The sequence below is a fragment of the Diceros bicornis genome, chromosome 19 (assembly GCF_020826845.1).
Source record: "Diceros bicornis minor isolate mBicDic1 chromosome 19, mDicBic1.mat.cur, whole genome shotgun sequence".
Classification (NCBI taxonomy): domain Eukaryota; kingdom Metazoa; phylum Chordata; class Mammalia; order Perissodactyla; family Rhinocerotidae; genus Diceros; species Diceros bicornis.
In genome coordinates this window covers 23526421-23539784 of record NC_080758.1, presented here as the reverse complement: position 1 = coordinate 23539784, position 13364 = coordinate 23526421, and positions in this window count along the sequence as shown.

Genomic DNA, 13364 nt, shown 5'->3' with positions numbered 1-13364 from the left:
GGGCGTTCCATAAAAAATGTGCCCATGTCACAATTTTCCCAGGTCAGTTCTGAAGTAATTATTAACAGCTTACCTTTCAACCTTATAAGTATCTTGGTTTGGACGATAAAGTATATGGTCATCGCATCAATAAATAATAGCTATTTCTTGGAAAGTTAAATTCTCCAGGGGTAATTCTGGGAAAGCAGTATCCCCAGCATCCCCAGGAGCTGGGCTGCCTTCCCTGCACCAATGTCTTCCTCACCCCAACCCCACTTTCCTGCCCCTGGAGGAGCAGCCCCATTGGGCACAGCGGTGCTCACGTCAGCCCCTCATCCCCACGGGCTCCCAAGCGAGCGAGTGCACCGGCATCTTACAGTTGCCACATTTTCAGCCTGTGGGTCCCGGGTGTCCGCTTGATTTCCCCAGACTTGTCTCTGGAGGAGGTGCCTGGGGACAGGAACACAATCTGCACAGGGAGGCAGGAAGCTGGCATGTGCCAAGCCTGGTTCGACCTCCTCACTCAGCTTGACCTTGGACCTGGCTGGCCCCAACCCACTCTTGGCACCAGTTTCTCGTGTGCTGGAAAGACAGTCCGCTCCTGGATGTGGGGGCACAAACGAGGTAGTATGAGTACCTCAGGGGGCTGTGGGAGGTGGGAGCAATGCCTGGGTCGTGGTGAGGGCTGGCCCTCCTGGGCGGGGCAGCGGGGTGGCCTCCTGCAATCTCATCCATCCTCCTGGCCCTGGGGACATTCTCTCCCCATGCCCAGCACCTGCCCCATCCTGACCCTCCCGAGACTCAGGATTCAGCTTCCTCAGATAGCTGGATTTACAGGTGCTTGATAAAAACATATGCCTCACTTTCCTGGTCTGTAAAATGGGCCTGATATCACTCACCTGTTATTTCAGTGGGGAGAGTCAGATGCCACGATGGCTGACAAGGGGCTCCCCACTGTGCCAGCAGATGTGGAGGGAGTGGGGACATCAGCACAGGCCTCTGCACACAGTAGGTGATCACTGAGTGCTTCCTGGCAGCAGCTGGCAATGTGGTGGGGGGCTCTGTCTCCCCTTTGCAGAGGCCAGAGGGGGCTACAGTCACTCACTGCCTGACTCGTCCCTCTTTGGGCATGAGGCCTTTGCTGCCCCCACAGGCTGGTTTTGAGTGGGGGGCACTGTCCCTGCCACCAGGGTGACCCTAGCCTGCCTGTCACCTGGCAGCACCATGAGCCCCTAACTCAGGAGCCCTGAAGGCCTAAGGGGTCAGATGCCAAGCCAGGGAAGCTAGATTTGGGGAGGGGGCTAACACGCGCTGGCTGTGTGACCTCAGGTGAGTCACTTCACCCCTCGGAGCTTTCTGTTTCCCCTCTGTGAAGTGGAGATGAGAGAAGAGAGTTCTCAGAGCCGCGGGACCCGATTGCCTGGCACAGAGGAGCAAGCAGCACTTGCTGCTGCCTCTGGGATTGCTCCTCTCTTTGTGCCCACTCCGCGGTCGGCAGGACCTGGCGTGTCGTTGTAATTCCGCTGTAGATGGCAGACGCCCTACCAGACAGCAGGGCAGGTGCTGGGTCTCATTCTTTCGTTTGCGCAACAGATATTGAGCACCGACTATGTCTCAGGCGATGGGCTGGGGGCTGTGGATACAGGAGTAGGGAAAAGAGACAGCGTCTTCCCTCCCAGGCTTACTTTATGGATAGGTCATCTACGCCAGCCAGTAGGGATGAAGTACTGCACGGTCAGGTGGCCGTACAGGCTATAAAGCAGGACAAAGGGATAGAGAGTGAGGGCAGGGTTAGACGGGGGGCCTGGGTCCAGGTCCAGGATGGCCTCTCTGAGGAGGTGACATTTGACAGAGACCACAAGGAAATGAGGGGTGCAGGAGCCATGTGGATATCCAGGGAAGAGTCCCCTGGTTGCGGAAACAGCAAGTGCAGAGGGCCTGGGGCAGGAGTGGGTTGTGACGGAAGAACAGCTGGGAACCCTTTGTGGCGGGAACAGAGGGCTTGATGGGGAGAGTGGGGGGAGGCGAGGTCAGAAGGGCACCTGGAGGCCAGACATGTAGGGCCCTGTAAGCTGAGGCAAGGGCTTCGGCTCTCACTCTGAGACGTGAGAGCCACCGAGGGCTTTGAGCTGAGACTTATATCTTAACAGGACCCTCTGGCTGCTGTGTGGAGACCAGGCTGAAGGGGTCAAGAGTGGAGGCAGGGAGGCCATGAAGAGGCTATTGCTCAAGTCCAGGGGAGAGATGGTGGTGGCTGGGACCTGGTGGCAGAGGTGGAGGTAGCGAGGGCTGGTGGGATTCTGGAGGTGTTGTGAAGGCAGGGACAAGATTTCCTGATGGATTGACTGTGGGGAGAGAGAGACTGGGAAGGAGGGAGAGAGGAGGAGGGGAGAGAGAAAGACAAGGAGAGAGGAGTTGGTGTTAAAAGCCATGAGGCTGGAAGAGGTCACCTGCGTTGGCAGAGTCCCTCATGGTCACTTTAGGGAACAATGTTTGGGTGACTGGAAATGTGTCTGTCTGGTGAACTGAAAATCAGGATGTGGGTCTCAGTTCTAAACATAACACAAAGACATAAAGAAGAATAAAGCCTTTTCTGTCATAAAAACTATTGGAAGGGGCCACAGAAATGAGCTGGGTAGTCAGAAAGCCGAGGTTCCGTGCTGGCTCCCCGTGTCCGCCATGCGGCTTTGCTCTGGCTCCTATCCTCTCTGGGCCTTCAATTCCTTTTGTAAGATCTTGACTCTAACTCGGATGGGCTGTCCTTTGGTGTCTCCCATGGAGGTGCTGGGGTAACCGTGAGGCTCCAGGGGGCCTGCAGTTGTGGAAGATGGGAAGGAGTGGTAGGCAGGGTCGTGGTGAGCTCAGAGCTGGGGGTGAGGAGAAAGCTGGCCAAAAAGCTGCTTTCCTGGAGGGCTTTGCAGACTCGGCAGCCATGCTAAGAAAGAGGAGGGACTTGTGCAGAGGCCACCCTCCCCCTCCCCGCCCCATGACAGGTCCTGCGGGGATGACTGAGAAGGGGGCGGCTCCTGCGGCAGGCACAGTGACCTCAGGCTGGGCCTTCGTCCCAGCAAAGTGGCTGAGCCAGCATCTGGGCTGGTTTGCTGTGTTTCCCGGGTGCAGCTCCTCCAGGGCCAGCGCGATAGAGGAGGCCCCTCTGCCTTCTCCCCCACACCATGGCCGTTCTCTGCTGCTGACCTTTCCAGGGACGGTTTTTGTCTCCACCAGAGAGGGCAGAAGCATCTCTAGTAGGCACCTGGTCACAGAACTCAGCGTGTGGAAGCCACAGGGGCCTGAGAGCTCATTGTGCACCTGGGGAAACTGAGGCCTTTTGTGGGGGAGTGACTTGCCCTGGTCACGGGAGCTGGGGCTCAAACCTGGGTCCACCACTTTGCCATTCAGAACTCTGTCCTCCCCATTCCCACCCACCTGCCTTCCTTTTTGGTGTTCTACTCCCTTTGTCAAGTGTTAGTGGAGAAAAGGGAGCAAGCTCTTGAGGCAAGCTGAGCTGGGTGCCAAACCCACTTCTGCCACTCACTTGCTGTGTGAACTTGGGTGAGCCACTTAACCTCTCTGAGTCTCAGTCTGTTTGTCAGCCAGATGGATGTAATGATGACAACCTGTCAGGGCTGTGGGGAGGAACAAACTGGACTCTGTCTGTAGAATTGGACCAATAGGAGGCCCTTGACAGGTGCCAGTCTCATGCCTGGGGCTGACGGGCATCAGGGTTATCCAGAGGGAGGGGGAGATGCCCAGAGCTTAAGTGAAGGTATTACTGAGAGCATTCCTACCTGATATTTCACACAAAGAAATCACACAAAGCACACATAGAATTTCTTTATCTCAGAGGGTCTGGAGAAAAGGCCAGAACGCCAATGCCTGGGAGACAGAGCCATCCTCTGCTCTATTCACTGCCACCTCCTCCGTTCCCAGCCTGGCCTGGGTGCTAGGACCTTGAGATGCAGCCCCCATCCTGGTCAGTGGACACTGGCCCAGGCGGGTGGGGAGCCAGCCCCAGCAGGAGGGTCTCTCCCCAGTGTGCATAGCGGCTCCCTGGGGTGTGGCACGGTGTCCCGCCGGATTCCAGGAGTGTGATGGAGCTTGGAGTGCTGCGTCCGCCCCTACACGGCTGTGTCTCCTCCTCTTCCCAGCTACACCTGTCAAGAGTGTAGACCGTACCCACTGCGTCTGTGTGCTCCTGAACCTGTTGCTTTGCTGTGTGTTTCTGCACTGCCCCCAGTTACCCGGCTCCCTCCTCCCCTCCCAGCTGAGCTTCCCCTGGTGTTGATTATGCTCCTCGACTCCATTTATTCCTCACCCCCTGTGGCCAGATCACGTCCATCCCTCCATGGTCGTTGTTCTCACCAAGACCACCAGGACCCCCTGTGATTCACCTGGTGACCACGTCTCCGTCCTCACCTCCCCCAGGCTCTGGGCAGCGGCGCAGACCCCTGACTGCCCCCTCCACAGCACGCTGGACCCCTGACAGCCCCCCGCCTCTGCGGCTGCTCCGTCTCGGACCTTTGCCAGCTTCTCTTCCTGGCTGTCCCCTAAATGTTTCTGTTTCTCAGGGCTCTGTCCCTGCTGCCTTCTGTTCTTAGGCCATGCCCTCTCCACGGACTCATTAACTGCCAGCGCTTCAGTGTCCCTCTGAACACCCACAATCCCCAGACCCCCAGCTCCATCGCTGGCCTTCCCCGGAGCTCTCCTGGACGGCACTCCCGATGTCCCGAAGCACCTCCCGCTCGGCATGTCCAAAGTGACCTCCGCCTTTGCCTCAGGGCTGCTCCTGCCACTCTGTCCCCTGACTGGGGGGGGCACCATCGTCTTCTGCGTGGACCCTGGTGGCTGTGCCCCAGCATCCCCTTTGCCCTCCATCAGCCTTAAAGAGCTTTATTGAGGTATGGTTTGCAGACCATAAATTTCTCTTATTTTAAGTGTTCATTTCAGTGAGTTTTAATAAATTTGCAGAGTGTGCAGCCATCGCCACAATCCAAAGGTTTCCTTGTGCGCATTTGCAGTCAGTACCCACTCCCGTCCCAGACTCCAGGCAACCATTGATCCGCTTTCTGTCTCTACAGTGTTGCCTTTTTTAGAAAGTTCACGTAAATGGAAACATATAGTATGTAATTTTTGTATCTAGCTTCTTCTGCTCAGCGTACTGTTGTTGATGTTCATCTTGGTTGTTGCATGTATCAGTCCTTCATTCCTTTTTAGTGCTGAGTAATATTCCGTTTTATGGATATATGACATTTTGTTTATCTGTTCACTGGTTGATGGGCATTTGGATTATTGGCTTTTATGACTAATGCTGCTGTGAACATTCACATACAAGTCTTTATGGGGACATATGCTTTTGTTTTTCTTGCATTCCTCTCTTTTTCCCACCATCCCACCAGACCCTGATTTTCATTGGGGAGCCATGTGCTTCCAGGGAAGCTGACTCTACCTCCCCCACTCAGGGATAAAGCACGTGACCCAGGCTAAGCCAATCAGTGTGTTCCATCCCCCAGGCACAATGATTGATGAGCATGTGACATAAGCCAGTCCAATCACAGTGACTCTTAAGGCTTTGACTGGAAGAGTAGTCCTTCCTCATGCCCCTGATGGTGTGAATTGTCTGGAACAGCTGCAGCCATTTTGTGTGCATGAGGGAAGCCAGCCTTAGGATGGAGCTGACACATGGTGAAGGATTGAGTTGGGAAAACGTCAGCGAAACAGAGTTAAAACCCTGATTGAACTGTGCCTGAAGTCCACAAAATTTTGGATTTTTTCAATTGTATGGGTTAATCAATTCACTTTATTGTTAAAGCCAGCTTGAGATGGCTTTTGTTGTTGTTGTTGTTATTGTTGTTTATAGCTGAGGGGTCAGCAAACTATGGCCATAGCCAGCCTGTTTTTGTAAAAAATATCTTGTTGGAACACAGCCATGCCCATTTATTTACGTATCGTCTGTGGCTGCTTTGGAGCACTGAATGGCCCACAAGCCTAAAATATTTACCATCGCCCCTTTAAGAAAAAGTTTGCCAAGCCCTCTTATAGCCAAAAGGTTAGTGTTCAGTGTATCCCCCAGTCAGGGCAGAAACCTGGGAGTCATCCCTGACTCCTCCTCTGCCTCATCCTCCTCATCTGATCAGCCCCAAGTCTGACTGATTTTTATAGTCTAAATATCTCCTGAATCAGCCTGCCATCCCCCCCCAGAGCCCCTGCCCCGAGTAGACCATGTCAGCTCTTGCCTGGATCACCCCACTACCTCTGGGCTGCCCCACGGAGCTGCTGGGGGATCTTTCTCCCCCAAACTTGACTAAGCCCTTGGGCTCCCCATTGATCCCGGGCAAAGGCCACAGTCCCTGGACTGGCATTGCTGGACCCCCATGATCGAGCCCCCACCTGCGTTTCCAGCCCTGTCTCCCCTCCTCCCCATCTTCCCCAGAGCGCACAGACCAGCTCCCCACCTGTGCCGAATTCCTCGATGTTCCACAAACATGGCAGCTTTGTCCTCCTCTTCCTGCCTCCAACACCCTTCCCCACTGTGTCCACCCCGTGGACTCCGGTGCATCCTCCAGGGCCCGGCCAGAGGCTCACCTCCTTTTTAATATTTCTCTAATTCCCCAGGCTGGGCAGGGCTCCCATGGGCCCCTGGGCCTCCTTCCGGGGCAGCTCGCGTCATCTTGGACCGCCGTATCTGTTTACATGTTTGCCATCCCGACTGACTCATGCACCTCCTTGCCCTCGGCTTGGGGCCGTGCACAGAGTAGGGGCTCAAGACGTGTTTGTTTGTGGGGCACAGTGTTCCCTGCCTTCTGCTCCAAAGCCACCGGGAGGGATTTGAGGGGCTCTGGCCAGACCAGGCTTTGAATGAGGGACCATCCGGACTCAGAGTTAGCAAGGTGGGTGGAAGGACTGGAGCTGCCTGGGCCTCCGGGCTGGAGTGCCTTCAGGAGGTGCAGAGAAACGCCTCCCAAGAAGGACAAAATGAACCAACCCTGAGCTGGGAGACAGACTCAGAGGAAGGAAACGTGAGGCAGGTGAGAGCAGGTGGCTCTGAGAGCACAGAATAAAAAGGAAGGGATTATGGGGAAATGTCATTAAAATGAAGATCTTTCATGGCCTCCAGAAGTGAGCGGGCCAAGAGGGGGCCAGATGGCCAGTGAGGGGGCCACTGGATCCTGTCAGAGCTCCCAGAAGGTTTAGGGATTTACAAGACTGGCCCTTTGGAGGATTTCGGGAACATCTGATTTCCAAGTGCTGGGCTAAAAACAAATTTGTGCACCAGCTGGCTGGGTCCTGGGTGAACCTTCCTGAGAAGCAGCTGTGCAGGACCAGGGGAGCGCTGGCCTGAGAGTCCAAGCCAGCTCTGCCCTCACCCACCATGGGGGTCATGGCTTCTACATTCCAGGGCTTAGAGCTGTGGCCACACTCGGTGCTTGTTCCAGAAGTGCGTGCTGATGTGAATCCAGGGCGCAGAAAACCAGAATCCAAGCCAGGCCCAAGCTCCCTCACAGGGCTAATGTGAGGCGCAAATGAGACAATGGACATGAACGTGCCTTGCAAACTGTTAAGTGCGGTCCCACCATGTCAATGTTCCCTTCTCTATGCAGCCCTCTGACTCCCCCGGCTGAGTTAGTCACCCTGTCCTCATGGCTCCCCAGACTGTGTATAAACCTCGTTCTTGCACCCATCCACTCTGTCACGGACCCTAATGTACATGTCCCCCCACCAGACTGAGCCCCTTGGGTGCAGGGACAAGCGTCAGTCTTCCACATCTGGCTCAGTGCCTGGCCCGGAGCAGGAGTTTGGCAGCTAGGTTCTTGAATGACCTTGAGTTGTAGAGAAGCAGTTAACTTGGGGGTGCTGGGTGGCCTCAGTTTATAGAAGCCGGGACCAGGTGGTACACGGTAGGAATCTTTTTAACGAAATGACAAAATGTTTGTGCCTTGTGGCTCAAGAAGTGTGAGCGGCCAGTCTCGGGGTTGAGAATGCGAAGAGCTGTCTGGTCTTGTGCTACATAACAGGGCAGCCACGAGGCACATGTGGCTATTTAAATTCAGTTAAATTAAAAATTCCTTTCTCTAGTTGCACTCATCACATTTCGGGTGCCCAGTAGCCGTGGCTCGTGGCTGCTATTGGACGGTGCAGATCAGAGCATTTCCAGCGTTGCAGCGAGTTCTACTGGACAGCATTCTTCAGTACCTTGAAAATTCATGTCCATGTGTTATCTTGGGCCCTGATAACTTGGAGGGCTTCCGAGATTAAGGGGAGAGAGCAGGAGCTCTGGAGTCTCACCAGCCAGAGTTCACATGCCTGCTTAGCCGTTTACTTGCTGTGCAGCCTGAGGCACAGGAACGTCCATCTCCTCATGTGCAGAGTAGGCGACGGTGCACCTGTGCAGGGCTGTGAGGGTCAGAGGAGAAAGCTGGGTAAAGGGCTTCTCAGTGCTCTGTGCAAGAGCTGCTGTTGTTAACAGAGCGGTGGCCCTAGAGCTGTAGAGAGGGTGAACAGGCTGCATGTGCCAGAAAGCTCATGGAGCTCAGCTGGCCACGCTCCTCAGAACTAGGGGCAGGGCATGCTGGAGCTCATCCGGGCACTGGGGCTGGTCTGGGGCAGTGACCTGTGGGTGTGACTGCCTGGGGCCAGATGGTAGGAGAGGGCAAGGCTGGAGCTGGTGGGGCTGGGGCTGGCCAGGGCCTGGGAAATTCCGGGCAGGGGCATTGAAGCTCACTCCAGAGCCCTTAGCTGCGGAAGAGGCAGCTTTGCAGGCCAGGTTAGCATGCACTTCCTCTATGTAAAACTCGCTGCTGTCCACCAGCTGACAGGAGGATATTAACTAGTAATAATATGAGCACTAATAGCAGCTGTATTTACTGAGCATTTTCTATAAACCAGGCACTGTGCTAAGACATAATATGTGTATGCATTAGTTCATTTAGTCCTCACACAGCCCTTTGTAATAGATATATTATTATTCCCACTTTACAGACGGGGAATACTGAGTTCATTTGTTCAAGGTCACACAGCCGTGAGGTGGTGGAGCTGGGGTCTGACCCCGGCTGTCCAACTCCAGAGTCTGTGCTTTGGATAAAGTCCAAACTCCTTACCTGGTCCTGAAGGCCCCTGTGGAGCCGGCCTCAGTCACCCTTCCACCTTCACCTCTGTTGCTCCCTACCTGTCTGGTCAAGTTCCTCAGACACCCCAGGTGTCTCCTTCCTATGTCTGTGCCCTTGTTTATCCCTCGACCTAGATGCCCTCCCCACCACCCTCCACCCTCCACAGATTCCTCTTCACTCTTCAAGACCCAGTTCTGGCATGAGCATCTTGAGACCAAGGGCTGGGCCTAAGTCGTTTTGGTGTCATAACGTCCAGCCCGTGGCTTGGAGCATTGGAGGCCTCGGTAAATTGTGGGTGGTGGATTGGTGGGTGGATGAGTGAGTAGATGGAGGGATGATGAGTCAAGGGGCAAGTAGATGGTTGGTGAATGGTTGGGAAACTGGATGGGGTGGATGGTGTGTGGGTGATGTGGATGGGTGTGTGGGTGGATGGGTGGCTTGTGCCCAAATGCCCTGAAGGGGTGGGGGCCTGAACTGAGCACAGGGTGGTGGGCATGGAGAGAAGCCCTGGTCTGAGAGACATTTCAGGGTAGAATCAGCAGGGCTTCGGGAGGGCTGAGGGGCAGGGAGGGGTCCAGAGTGATGCCCAAGTTTCTAGCTTGGGGACTTGGGAGGATCACCGTGTTAGGAGGGAAGAAGAGGTTTGGAGGAGAAGGTGATGGGGTCCATTTTGGATGTGGGGGCGGGAGGGGCCTAAGAAGGGAAAGTCTGGGAGGCAGCTGGGGAGATGAGCCTCCGTTGGGTTCAGGGGTGAGGCTGGGCTGCACCAAGAGAATTGGGAAGTCAGTGTGGCCTCAGGGCAGAGGGCTGGAGGCCCAGCCGTCAGAGGAGGTGGAGGAGTCACGGTCCCTGAGGTAGAAGAGCCAGGAGGGCCCCAGCACAAGGCGGGCAGGCACTGCCACCTCGGGCACGTCCATCACTCGCTGCAGGTGGGGTGTCTGTTTGGGGCAGCCAGTGTCAAGGGGGAGTAGGCGGGAGACACAGTGCTGGGGGTGGGCTGTGAAGGACGGCAGGGTTTTGGCCAGCTCAGGGAGCGGTTACCCTGAGCAAGGAAACCGCACAGGCAGAGGTGGGGAGCAGGAAATGAGTGAGCAATGTGCATGTGCTCTGAGGGCTCCGGAACCTGCAGCAGTCAGCTGGAGAACAGGAGGGGCAACTCCTTTTCCCTGCCCCAGCCAGCACGCCAGCCTCTCTGCCCCAGCTGGCACCCTGTGGCCACAGCTTTCAGGGCCTGGGAGGACTCTGGGAGAATCTGGGAGCTGTGTTACTTTGGACAAGTCACCTCCCCTCTCTGGGCCTCAGTCGCCTCATCTGAAAACTGGAGTCATTGCCACCTGCCTGGCTTGCTGAGAGGAGTAAACGAGATGTGGGAGTATGAAAAGCCCCCAGTGCAGGAGGGAACTCCGTAAATGCTATTTTCTAAAACTATTTTTCCATTTCAGTTCAACTCCACAAATATTTATTGAACTAAAAGATTCTGTGTAAATCCATTTTGGAAATTATATTTTCGTACAACAAATAATACCATTTTACCTGGGCCTGGGGTGGCCAGGTTGGGGAGGTTGTTCATTGTTTGAGGAGCCTTGAGTCGAATTCTTCTGAACAGCCCTGGTTGGTTTGTTTTTTGAATCAACGAGGATTTTGACTTTTCAGGCTTGCCGAATGAGGCCTTCGTTTGCTCCACGTGTGTTTTGAAAAGACCCTCCCATCTGCTACACAAAAGATGGACCGAGGGAGGCTGCAGGGCGCCCAGGGCGCAGCCTGGTGCAGCAGTCTGAACGAGAAATCGAGAATCGAGAAAGCGCCCGGACAGGGGGATGACTCTGGGGATAAAGAGAAGGGGATTTGAGAGATGTTTAGGAGGTTTGACAAAGTGGGACATGGTCTTGGGTTTTATGTACGAGGGGGCGAGGGAGAAGGAGGACAGGGCATAGGATCCTCCTGGCTTCTTGGTTGCCGGAGAGGGTGAGCTGGTTCCAGGTACGAGGTTAGATAGAGCTGCAGGAGCACAAGGCCTCCGGGGAAGGTCACGCACTGGGCCCTGGACACGCAGAGTGTGAGGGTCCACAGGGCAGAGCTGCGGGCAGGAATTTGGCTATGGGGACTGGGATCTCCGAGGGACAGGCTGGGCTGGAGAGAGGAATGTCTGTGTCAGGGAAGGAGGGGAAAGCCAGAGCTTGTGACAATTAGTCAATAACTGTGTATTTAGCATTGAAAATATTTGTCGAGTAGAGTATTCTCTGAGCACCTCCACGTGCCAGGTGCGATGCTGGGCACTGGGGATCTGGCAATAAACTGAATGGACAAAACTCTGCCTCGTGGGGCCGACGTGTTTGTGGGAGGGACAGGCGATAATCAGGATAAATTACTCATTTACGTATCCTATTATATAGTGATACGTGCCAGCGAGAACAATGAAACAGGGAGAGAGAGGCACCGGGAATGCGAGGTAGAGTGTGGGGAGTAATGATATCAGCAGACATGGAGGTTGTGCTCACTGAATTCATTTAAGCCTCACACAAGCCTGATGAGGAAGGTGCTGTAATTACTCCCATTTTAGCAATGAGCAACTGAGTCACAGAGAAGTTAAGAAACTGGCCCAAGGTCACTCAGCTATGTAAATGGCAGAGCCTGGATTTTTAGCTCGAGCCCACGCTCTTCAGTTAAGAGTCTTAATTAACCAGAATGCTGAACTGCCTGTCATTGCCAAGGTCAGGTCTCAGCAAAGATCTGAAGGAGGTGAAGGGGTAAGGCTCACGGACATCTGGGCGACAAGAGAGGACATGAATAATCCAGACAAGAGATGACGATGGCTCATTCCACAGTGGTGGTGGCAGTGCAGGTGCAGCACCGGCTTCTGGATGTGTGTGAAGGTGGGTCCTGGAGGAGCTGCGTTGGCTTGGATGTGGAGCGTGAGGGAGAGAGAGGCGTCAAGGATGACTCCAGGGCTTGGGCCTGCGCAGCTGCAGGGAGAGGGTTCTGTCCACCAAGATGGGGCAGCTGTGGGAGGAACCACTTCATAAAGTACTTTCCACGTCCATTATCTCTTAACCCCCTGGCTACTCTCTGAGGTAGGCGCTGAGGCTCTCGGAGGTTTTGTGACCTGCCCAGGATCATGAGGCCGGAACGTGGCAGAGCCAGGACCAGAAGCCAAGTGTGCATCATAGGGTTTGGAGTTTTGATTCATTCATTCAATCAGCAAACACTTCTGGAGCACCTGCTATGTGCCAGGTGGTGTGCTAAGTGTTGAAAATGATGACCACTGACAATGGCCCTGCCCTCGTGGAGCTCTCAGTCTGTTGGAGGAGGCAGTGTCAACTGATGATCAATGAAATGATTTCCTCACATCAGCATGATAAGTGGTAGAGGGGAAAACAAAAGGAGCCCTAGGAGCCAGTAACCAGGACCTGACCTAGCTGGGAGGTCAGGGAGGGCTTCCTGGAGGAGGTGAATGTGAAGTGCAAAGACCTCTGGGATAGAAGATCTGTGGGAGCATGGGGGGCTTCTTGGGAAAAAACTCCCTGGTTTCCCGGCCATAGTGGAGGAACCCCGAGGGGATCACAGGCTCCCAGAGGACGGCTGCCCATTTGGAAATTGCAGAATCTCTTTTTTTAGTGTGCGATTGTTGATTGTTGGAACAGCTTTATTGAGATAGAATTCACATACCATACAATTCACCCATTTAAAGTGTACAATTCAGTGGTTTTTAGTATATTCACAGAGTTGTGCATCCATCACCATGGCCCATTTTAGAACATTTTCATTATCCCAAAAAGAAACCACGAATCCCTTAGCTGTCACCCCTGCCCAATCCCCCAATGGCAACTGCTAATCTGCTTTCTGTCCCTGCACAGTTACCTGTTCTGGACATTTCGTATAAGTGAAATCATACGCTCTGTGATCTTTTGTGACTGGCCTTTTCACTTAACATGATGTTCTCGAGGTTCATCCACGTTGGAAATCCCAGAATCTTAAACACGATCAGAGCTGGCAGGGACCTGAGAGACTGTCCTGTGTGCTTCTCCCACCTGTTGTAAAGGGGGGACTCGGGGAGGAGACTTCCTCTGGTTCCTCAGCAAGGAAGTGGAGGGGCTCCAAGGTGGGTCATGGGACCCTCAGATCAGGGCCCCTGCCCCACTGCCCTGCACAGGACGCCTCCCTCTGCTGTCGCCTCTTTTCCTTCAGCTTTGGGCTCTGGCTGATTTTGGTTAAAAGTGACAATGTGGTCGGAAACGCATCCTCTCAAGCACTGGATTTTCATGCACTGGCAATTTGCACACC